Genomic DNA, 9143 nt, shown 5'->3' with positions numbered 1-9143 from the left:
ACTGATTCTGTCATCCAGTGTGCTACCCATCCTTCTCAACTCTGTATCATCAAGAAATATGATATACATATTATTTCTACCCTCAGTAAAATAATTAATAAAAAAAATTACACACACTACTATGTCAAGAACATAATCCCTATATCAATCCAGTAGAGAAATTTTTACATATTAACACTGATCTTTTAATGACTACTCTGGATCAATTTGTCAACCAATTTTCAGACTACCTGACTAAAATTTAGCCCAAATCTATGTATTTTATCCTCAAATTCAACTTTGTCACCTGCTTTAAGAGATTCACATACAGGGGATGGCTAGGTGGTGCAGTAAATAGAGCACCAGCCCTGGAGTCAGTAGTACCTCAGTTCAAATCTGACCTCAGACACTTAATAGTTACCTAGCTGTGTGGCCTTGGGCAAGTGACTTAACCCCATTTGCCTTGCAAAAACATAATTAAAAAAAAAGAAATTCAGGTACTACATTCATGGCATATTCATGAACCAATACACTTTCAATTCAGTTATTAAGTACCCATTATGTTTTCAGCACTGTACTAGGCACTGTAGATAAAAAGACAAAAAACAAGACAGTTAAGTACTTCAGTCTTTCAGTAAATCCATGGCTAATCAATGATAGCGTTCCCTACAAAATCATGCATTCATGCCTTCTCATCCCATGTGATCTTTGACCATCTCATAGATCCTTCCAATGTCCTAAAAGCCTTCTCTTTATATTTCAATGTAAATAAAGATATCTCTATATTTCAATGGCACCCCTATAAATGTTCTGGATTAGACTGCAATTTATAATGCATCAATTGATACACCTCTTTTCCCAATTTAGTATTCCTATCACAAAAGGAAATCAAGTTAATTTGGCATGTCTTTGTTCTTAATGAAAATGGAACAACCTTCTCCCTATAAACAAGTTACATTTATTTTCTCTTGCTGGGTAGAATGCAGACAATTATCCCTATTTATCAAATATCAAATTTTATAAGTTCTTTTTTTCTAGAGCATAGAATAATCTTGAGTCCATATTCACCAATGTGTTTTCATATATCCCTTATCTCTTTATTTTCCTCCATTTCAACTTTACTTTTATTCTAAGCTATTCGGCCTTTCCTTCTTCATAACAATCATAGTATAATCTTTCTTTTTATACTATTAAGAATGTATATATATTCAGAGGCCTTTCCATTAAGGAAGATGCAAAACAAATCACTACTGATAACATCAATACAGTTGCTTGTCTATTTTGATTATATATTGTCTTTTATTCCTCTTAGAATACTTTATCATATATTAAAAAATGATACAATTAGAGACAATAAAACAATTCTTACTAACACATATAGCACTTTAATGTTTGAAATTCCTTTACAAAAATTATCTTATTTGAACTTCATGACAATACTTCTAAGTAGGTGCTAACAAGTATTTTTATCTTCATTTTATAGATGTGGAAACTGAGGTTGGCTCATAGTCACAGCTATTGACTATCTGAAGAGGAATTCACTTTCCTTCGATAACTATAAAGAACAGTAAGGTTCAGGGGAAAAGAACACATTTATTTCTAGATGAAATTTGAAATGAGATGGAAAAAGCAATGAGGTGATGATATATAGCAGAGTGTTATATCCCTTTAATGCTGGATACATAAATATGCATGTAGTACTACTGGAGGAATAAAGGGAGGATTCTAAGAAGCATAACAAGTGAGAGTGAAGCTACCACCTTAGAAAAGGGAAAGTTTGAACAGAATACCAAAGTAAATTGTGATCAATGGAATTCTTTAAAAAAGGAAAGAAATGTGATTTCCACACATGAGCAATCATTTCCTTGCGCAAAAATAGAGCCAGTCACATGTAGGCAACTGTCTCCATCAGATGATTTTTGGAGTACAGGAGATAGTCCCCTTTTCATAAATTCCTTCCCAATATATTCACTGATCCCTGAAATGTCTTTTTAGATGGAGAAATGCTTCCATTAGAGGCAAGAATTAAAATGTAAAATAGAAGAGACAATAAAATAACAATTCATCCTAGAGTGTAGATGATCAAATACACCGCCTGAAATTCATCTTTTCCTAAGCAGGTTTTGGTAGGATAAATGGTAACTACTCCTAAAAGAGAATGCTTCAGATTGGAACTGAGGTGGAAGGATTATTGTGGATGGGAGGGAAAGGAACAGAGTAGATAGAAGAGAAAGATACCAAGACAAATTTATTTCACACTTTTGCCTCAGCATTAACCCAAGCAACCTGGAGCTCGGGGATTTTACGGAATGAGTTACAATAAAGCAGGATACTATTTTATAGTTACATTTCTTAAATATGAAGAGGTAATATTATTTCTCTCTTAAATTTATTATTAATTAACACAAATGTGAACAAGTAGAAAATTTGAGATATGACTATATACACATATATGTACTTATACATATATGTGTTGTTTATTTCACTTTTTATTCAATATTCTTCTATGTAAGTTGCTTAATAAAAAATAGAGCATGAGCAATAACTGAAAGTTTGTAGTAATGCAAGTCTTAAGCAGGCAGCACTTGGGTTTTTTAACTCATTTTAATGTCAAAGAAGTTACATTGGCATGCAAATTAACCATCACCTATAGGAACCAGGACAAATAAGACTGAATAAAGCCTGCAAAAAAACAAAAGAGTATGAATAAAAAAGGAAAATCTGATCTGCAGTACCATTAGTCTACCCCTGCAAGCAGTTGATATATGATCACTGATAATTGTTGAAGAACTGGTAAAAGAATGTGCAGACTGATGGTCTTTTTGTAGCTGGAATAAAACTGGTATCTGACAACGAATTTTATAACTGGCTCCTTTTGGCTGGCCTTTCACAGACAGTAAAGGCAAATATAATCTTTCAATTCCTAAGATTATACATAGAGATGTTTCTTTTTACATCAATTTATGTGGGAAGGCTAACAACATGGCACACATCGTGTGCAATTCTACTGCTTAAAGTGAAAGAAATTTGTAAACCTGTAAAGGTGAACTCTTCTGATAAGTGCCCAGAATTTGTATGGGTCACAAAAATAATAAGCAACAGGAACAGCAGCTTACTCCGACTGCCAGCATCAGAAATAGTGAATTATTCTGAAATTCCACTACAGGATCTGGAGAAAACAAGAAAAGAGTAGTGTATCTGGTAAAAAGCACTGAATTTTATGTTAGAATACCTCATTTTTAAAACCCCAGTGTTGTGACTTCCTCCTAACTATCTTTAACGTTGGACAAATCACTTCAACTCCCCCAGCCTGAGTTTGTTCAAATATAAAATAAGGAGATTGAATTAGATGTTATCTAAGGGCCCTTTTGACTGTAAGCCCAGGCACTTTATCATACCGATTTCCCCTTCAGATTTAAGGTAATCACTTCCCAAAAATTCTGTACCTAAAAAAAAACAGTTAACTGATTTATTGTATAGCTCTGTATTCCAAAAGTAAAGCATCTGATAAACTCGAGGTTTCCTTTAATAATTTAGTTGGAACTGCCCTCTCACACCTCAGGAAGGAACTGGATGGAGAGTTAAATAGAAACCTTGAGAACTGTGGAGGCGAGTTAGTTCTTCATGTTAGTATTTGTGAGAGAAGAAAAAGTGAGGCACAAGGATAGATTTGAAGCTGAAAGGGCATCCCAGTGAGGCAAAGTGATTTTTTTCCCCCAGGGCCTGACCATGACCCTACGAACTCCGGCACCAAAAAGAATTCTGCAGGTGAAGCCTGGAAAAGAAGAATGGACGCTCTCAGAAAGGAAATTCTGAGAACACAAAGGATTCCAAGGTGGAGGGGAAAGGTGCCGTCCAAAGAATGAGACAGAGCCGTGCAAGGAACTCGGCGACCAACTGAGAATTTCTTGTTCTTTTTCTTTTTGTTTCTTTTTGTAACTCATTAATCTAAAGAAGACTGAATGAAGGCTGAAAACGAAAACAAGCCGCAGTCGCGTCCAAGCCTCTGGAGGCATCTTTGGGCCAAACAGGGCTCACAGTTAAAGCCATCAAGAAAAGTCGATGGAGCCTTAGAGGAGAAGGGGAAGCCCTCGGAGCTTTTGAGGAAAACCGTTTCGTGTCCTTGGGAAAAACCGTTGGAAAAAACCGTTAAGGTCGGGGGGGAGGGGCTGTTGGAGCGCTAGAAGGGAAAAAAAACCGTTGGAGCTCCCTGGGGGGTGTGGGGGAGGGGAAAACCGTTGAAGCCTTGGAGAGAAAACCGTTGGAGTTCTGAGAAAAACCGTTGGTCCGGTCACGAGGCTGAGGCGGAAGTGTGGGGGAGGGGAGGGGGTCCGGAGCACGTGATTGTCCTAGGCCCCGCCCCCTCTCCCGCGGCGTCCACTAGAAAGCGCCGAAGGTCAGGCGGCTCCCTTCCAAAGAACACGAGACCCCGCCCCCATCCGCGCCGCTCTCGTTCTCTCCGATCTGATCCTCTCTGATCCTCTCTCCCCATTCCCCTTTGCTGCCTCATCCTCAGAGGGAGTGCGCTCTGCTCCTGCGTTCTGCCACGTTCTGCCTAGTCCGTCCTCTGTTACCCGCCCCGCCTCCAGCTCTTGCCACAGCACCTGGCTGCTGCTGCTGCCTCCTCCTCACCTACACACTTGGCCCCAGCGCCCCACCCCCACGCCCGGTCGGACCCCTCACCATGAAGCTGACGGACGAATCCCTGAGGAGTTTCCGGGTGGCCAAGATATTCCAGGAGAACTCGGACAAGATCAACTGCTTCGACTTCAGCTCCGACGGTCAAGCGATCATTTCCAGCAGCGCCGATGATTCCATTGTCCTGTATGACTGTGAAGAGGGCCGACCCAATAGAACTCTGTACAGCAAGAAGTATGGAGTGGACCTGGTCCGATACACTCACGCCCTGGACACTGCCCTGTGCAGCTCCAACAAAATAGATGACACTATCCGTTACCTGTCCTTGCAATACAATAAATATATCCGATACTTCCCGGGACATGACAGGAGGGTGGTGGCCTTGTCTATGTCGCCAGCTGACGAGACGTTCATTTCTGCTTCCCTGGATAAGACCATCCGCCTCTGGGACCTCCGAGTCCCCAACTGTCAGGGCCTAATGTATCTCCAGGGAAAGCCAGTTTGTGCTTTCGACCCAGAAGGAATCGTTTTTGCCGCGGGGGTGAATTCTGAAGTTGTGAAACTTTATGACCTTCGAGCTTTTGATAAGGGGCCGTTTGCAAACTTCAAGATGCAGCCGGACAAAACCTGTGAGTGGACAGGCCTAAAGTTCAGCAACGATGGCAAACGTATCCTCATAGCTACCAATGGCAGCTTTATCCATCTGATTGATTCATTTAAGGGAGAAGTGATGCATTCCTTCAGAGGATATAACAACAGCAAAGCTGTCACTCTAGAGGCTTGCTTCACTCCAGATTCTCAGTTTATCATGACCGGCTCTGACAATGGCAAAATTCACGTCTGGAATGGACAAAGTGGAATAAAGGTGGCTGTGTTAAATGGGGAGCATACTGGCCCCATAACCTGTTTGCAATTCAACCCTAAATTCATGACCTTTGCCAGTACCTGTTCCAACATGGTGTTTTGGCTGCCCACCATCGATGACTCATAATGGCTCTTTGAGATTAGCCAAGCCTGCAAGTTAAAAAAGGCAATAATAAAAAAGGAAAGGGACTGAGTGAATTCAGATTTTTGTTTTGGCCAAAAACATCCTTCCACAAAGCCCTTTTAATGGACATCAATATATGTTTGTTTGTTTGTTTGTTTTTTAATCACTTTACTGCATTCCTTCAAAAGAACTATTGATGCTAGAGACCCAAAAGAAGACCTAAAGTTTCTGGCCAGATAAATTAGAAAAACTTTCTATATCCTCGATATCACATTCATAAATGCATATAAGTGTATGATTTCTGTTTTTAAGGTCCTACTGCGTGTCATTCTTGAATGTTCCAGTATTGTGACTTTTTCTATAACAATCATCTTTTTCCTGTGCCAAAAAAAAAAAAATTAAAACGGGATTCCCTACGTACAGAAGAAGAGAAAGAACTATGGAGAACTGTGCAGAAAAGGGAAGCCAGGAAGCTCCTACAGACCAAATAGTCAAACTCAAATATGGCTCAATTTCTCCTGACCCTGGTACTATAAGCTGAAGGCCAGAGAGACCTGAATAGGCAGGATGTTTGGTGTGCTCATCAATAAAGGATACCAAAAAACATCCTTCTATCCTTAAAGGGAAGGACAAATGAGATAGGGCACAAGCCACGTTGTCTTCTCTCCTTTAATCTTTTGTGTGTACATGTCATGGGCTAGGGTGGTAAACTATTTGTTTTAACTTTATAAGTTGATAATTCATATGAGTCAGAATTGGAAAATGACTCTACTTTCCCTTCTCCCCACCTACCAGACTATCAAAACACACAAAATGGACCTGTTTTTTCTTGTCTACCCTTTTTGATTCCTGTTTTGTACTTCAGCATAATGTATACGCCTTCATTTTTGTTTTTAATATTTTATTAATATATTTTGTTGTGCTATTACCACTTCCCAATAAATATCCCCAATAGTACCTTCCTTTAAACTGTTATAAGCAAAACTGCCTGAAATAGAAATTGTATCTGACAGAACATGTATTACTCTGTTTTAAAATTTTACCATCTACTTACAAGAAAAGACATCTATTTCCAAGAGTTTTCCATGTTTCTAAATACTTCATATTTGTTGTTCCTTGTGTCTTTAATAGTCTACAAATTGTTTTGCCAAACCATAGCTGGTGGGCAAATAATTTGCCTACTCATTTTGCTGCTACTAAGAATGTAGCCATGACAATTTTGAAACATATGAGAACTTTTCTGTTAACCTCTTTAGGTACTGATTCAAAAGTTACGAAAGGTTTGTTGACTTCTCAAATAATTCCAAATTGTTTGAATCTACCAACTGAGTATTACTTTGCCTGACTTTCCACTGCCTCATCAATACATTTATTTGCATCTTTGCCAATTTAATAGATATGAGATGATAACCTCATCATTTTAATTTGCATTTCTTTAATAATCTAGGAGTAATCTAAGAGTGTGATTATTGATAATTTGCATTTCCTCTTTTAAAAGTCATTCATGGGGGTGGCTAGGTGTCATAGTAGATAAAGCACCGGCCCTGGAGTCAGGAGTACCTGGGTTCAAATCCTGTCTCAGACATTTAATAATTACCTAGCTGTGTGGCCTTGGGCAAGCCACTTAACCCCCCATTTGCTTTGCAAAAACCTAAAAAAAAAAAATATATCAAAAGTCATTCGTATCCTTTGTCCACTTACCTATTAGACAATGGGTCATGATCTTATGTATTTGTCTCATTTACCCATAGATTTGGGATATAAGACTTTTATCAAAATGTAAACTATTTCCCAAATCATAACTTGTTTTTTAGTTGCATTGATTTTATTTGTGCAAAGGTATAAACAAAACAAAGGGACATTATTATTTTCTATTGTTTCTGAACATCTCAAAAGGGAAATGAGGATTATTAAAAGCAAACATGAAAGGCTTCATCAAATATAGAACTAGTAGCTCCTTTTTTGATAAGATTAACAGAATGATATAGATCAAAGAAAAGATATAAACATAGATTTTAGAAAGACATCCTTGTGGTCAAGATGAAGATATAAAGGCTAAACAATCATAGGTAAATAAATTTAGAGCTAGTTAAAATAAAAGAGTAGTTATTAATGCACTAATATCAGATTGGACTTTATAATTTAATATCCCTGGGGTTCTGACCTTGCTCCTAAATTATTTTAACATTTTTATCAATGACTTGGATGAGGGCATAGATAGAACATATATATATATATATATATATATGTATATATATATATATAAAATCTGCATCATGATACAAAATTGTAAATAAAGCTAACACGCTTGAACATCAGGGTGAATCTATTCAAATTAAATTTCCTAAATATTCAAGAATAAAAGTGAGTAGAGATCAATAGTAACTGACAGCTAAGTCACAAAAACTTGGGTTGTTCTGACACATGTCCATGTGGCCATAGGCAAGTCATTTAATTTATCAGTGCCTCAGGCAGTTCTCTAACAGTTACAGAAGTTCATAAATTTCTTTTATATAATTTAAATCACTGGTCTGATTCCTCCTTTCCTCAAGGAAATAGAGTTCTATGAAGGCATTAAAAGACAAAACTGTAAGTACAAAGGAAAGCTATAACAAAAAGATTGTGAGATATTAGTCGATTGCTAGCTTGATGTGAATCAATGGCACAATATAGCAGCCAAAAGGCCATTGCATATATTGTAGAAGTATAATAAAAGGGCTATAGTCTCATTTTATTCTGCCCTCTTCTAACTACATTTGAAGTATTGTGTTCAGTTATGAGTGAGTACCACATTTTAGGCAGGTTCTGGATAACATGAAAAGTATCCAGAGGAGACTTACTGTTTTGGTGATAGGGCTCAAGTTTATGCCATGGCAGGTTAACTGAAGAAGCCAAAAATATTTGTCTTAAGAAAAAGAAAACTAAAAAAAAAAGAGATTGGGTAGGAAATAGCTGACTACAAGTATTAAAGGGAAGGGTTGTCACTTCAAAGACAGATTAGACTGGTTCTACTAGACCTCAGAAGATTTAACTAAAAGAAAGGGTGGAAGTTTCAAAAAGGTAAATTTAGGTTCACTATAAGGAAAAATTTCCTATTCATGCTACACTAAAACAGAATGCCTGTGTTAGGGTAGATTCTTTCACATGAACACTTCAAGCAAAGATTTGATAGCCATTTATCAGAGATGCTAAGGAAAGGGATTTTGTTTAATTAAAATAGAGGGCCTGCAAGATCACTTTTTTTTTTCTTTTAATGGGATTAAAGTGACTTGCTCATGGTCGCACAGCAAAGTATTAAGTATTAAGTATCTATAGTTGGATTTGAACTCAGGTCCTCCTGATTCCAGGGCCAATGCTTTATTCACTACACCACCTAGCTGCCCCCTAACTCTTTTTATTCTATAATTCTGCTTTGATTTAGAAATCACATTCTGATTGCAGAAGCTTGGTTGGAATAGCAAAATAATCTTAAATTTCTGTTTTCACCAGAAATTCATAGCTAGGCTAACCTGTGAGTATAATTGCTTATTTTCACTTA

General features: G+C 37.6%; 1 pseudogene; it reads left to right on the top strand.

The window, feature by feature from the left end:
* The first annotated feature begins 4229 nt into the window (after nucleotides 1-4229).
* LOC141521204 (WD repeat-containing protein 82 pseudogene) lies at nucleotides 4230-7811 on the top strand (annotated as a pseudogene).
* Nucleotides 7812-9143: the final 1332 nt, after the last annotated feature.

This window comes from Macrotis lagotis, chromosome 1 (genome assembly GCF_037893015.1).
Source record: "Macrotis lagotis isolate mMagLag1 chromosome 1, bilby.v1.9.chrom.fasta, whole genome shotgun sequence".
NCBI classification, from domain to species: Eukaryota; Metazoa; Chordata; class Mammalia; order Peramelemorphia; family Peramelidae; genus Macrotis; species Macrotis lagotis.
The sequence above is the reverse complement of the archived record's forward strand: the minus strand, read 5'-3'. Positions and strand labels throughout refer to the sequence as shown.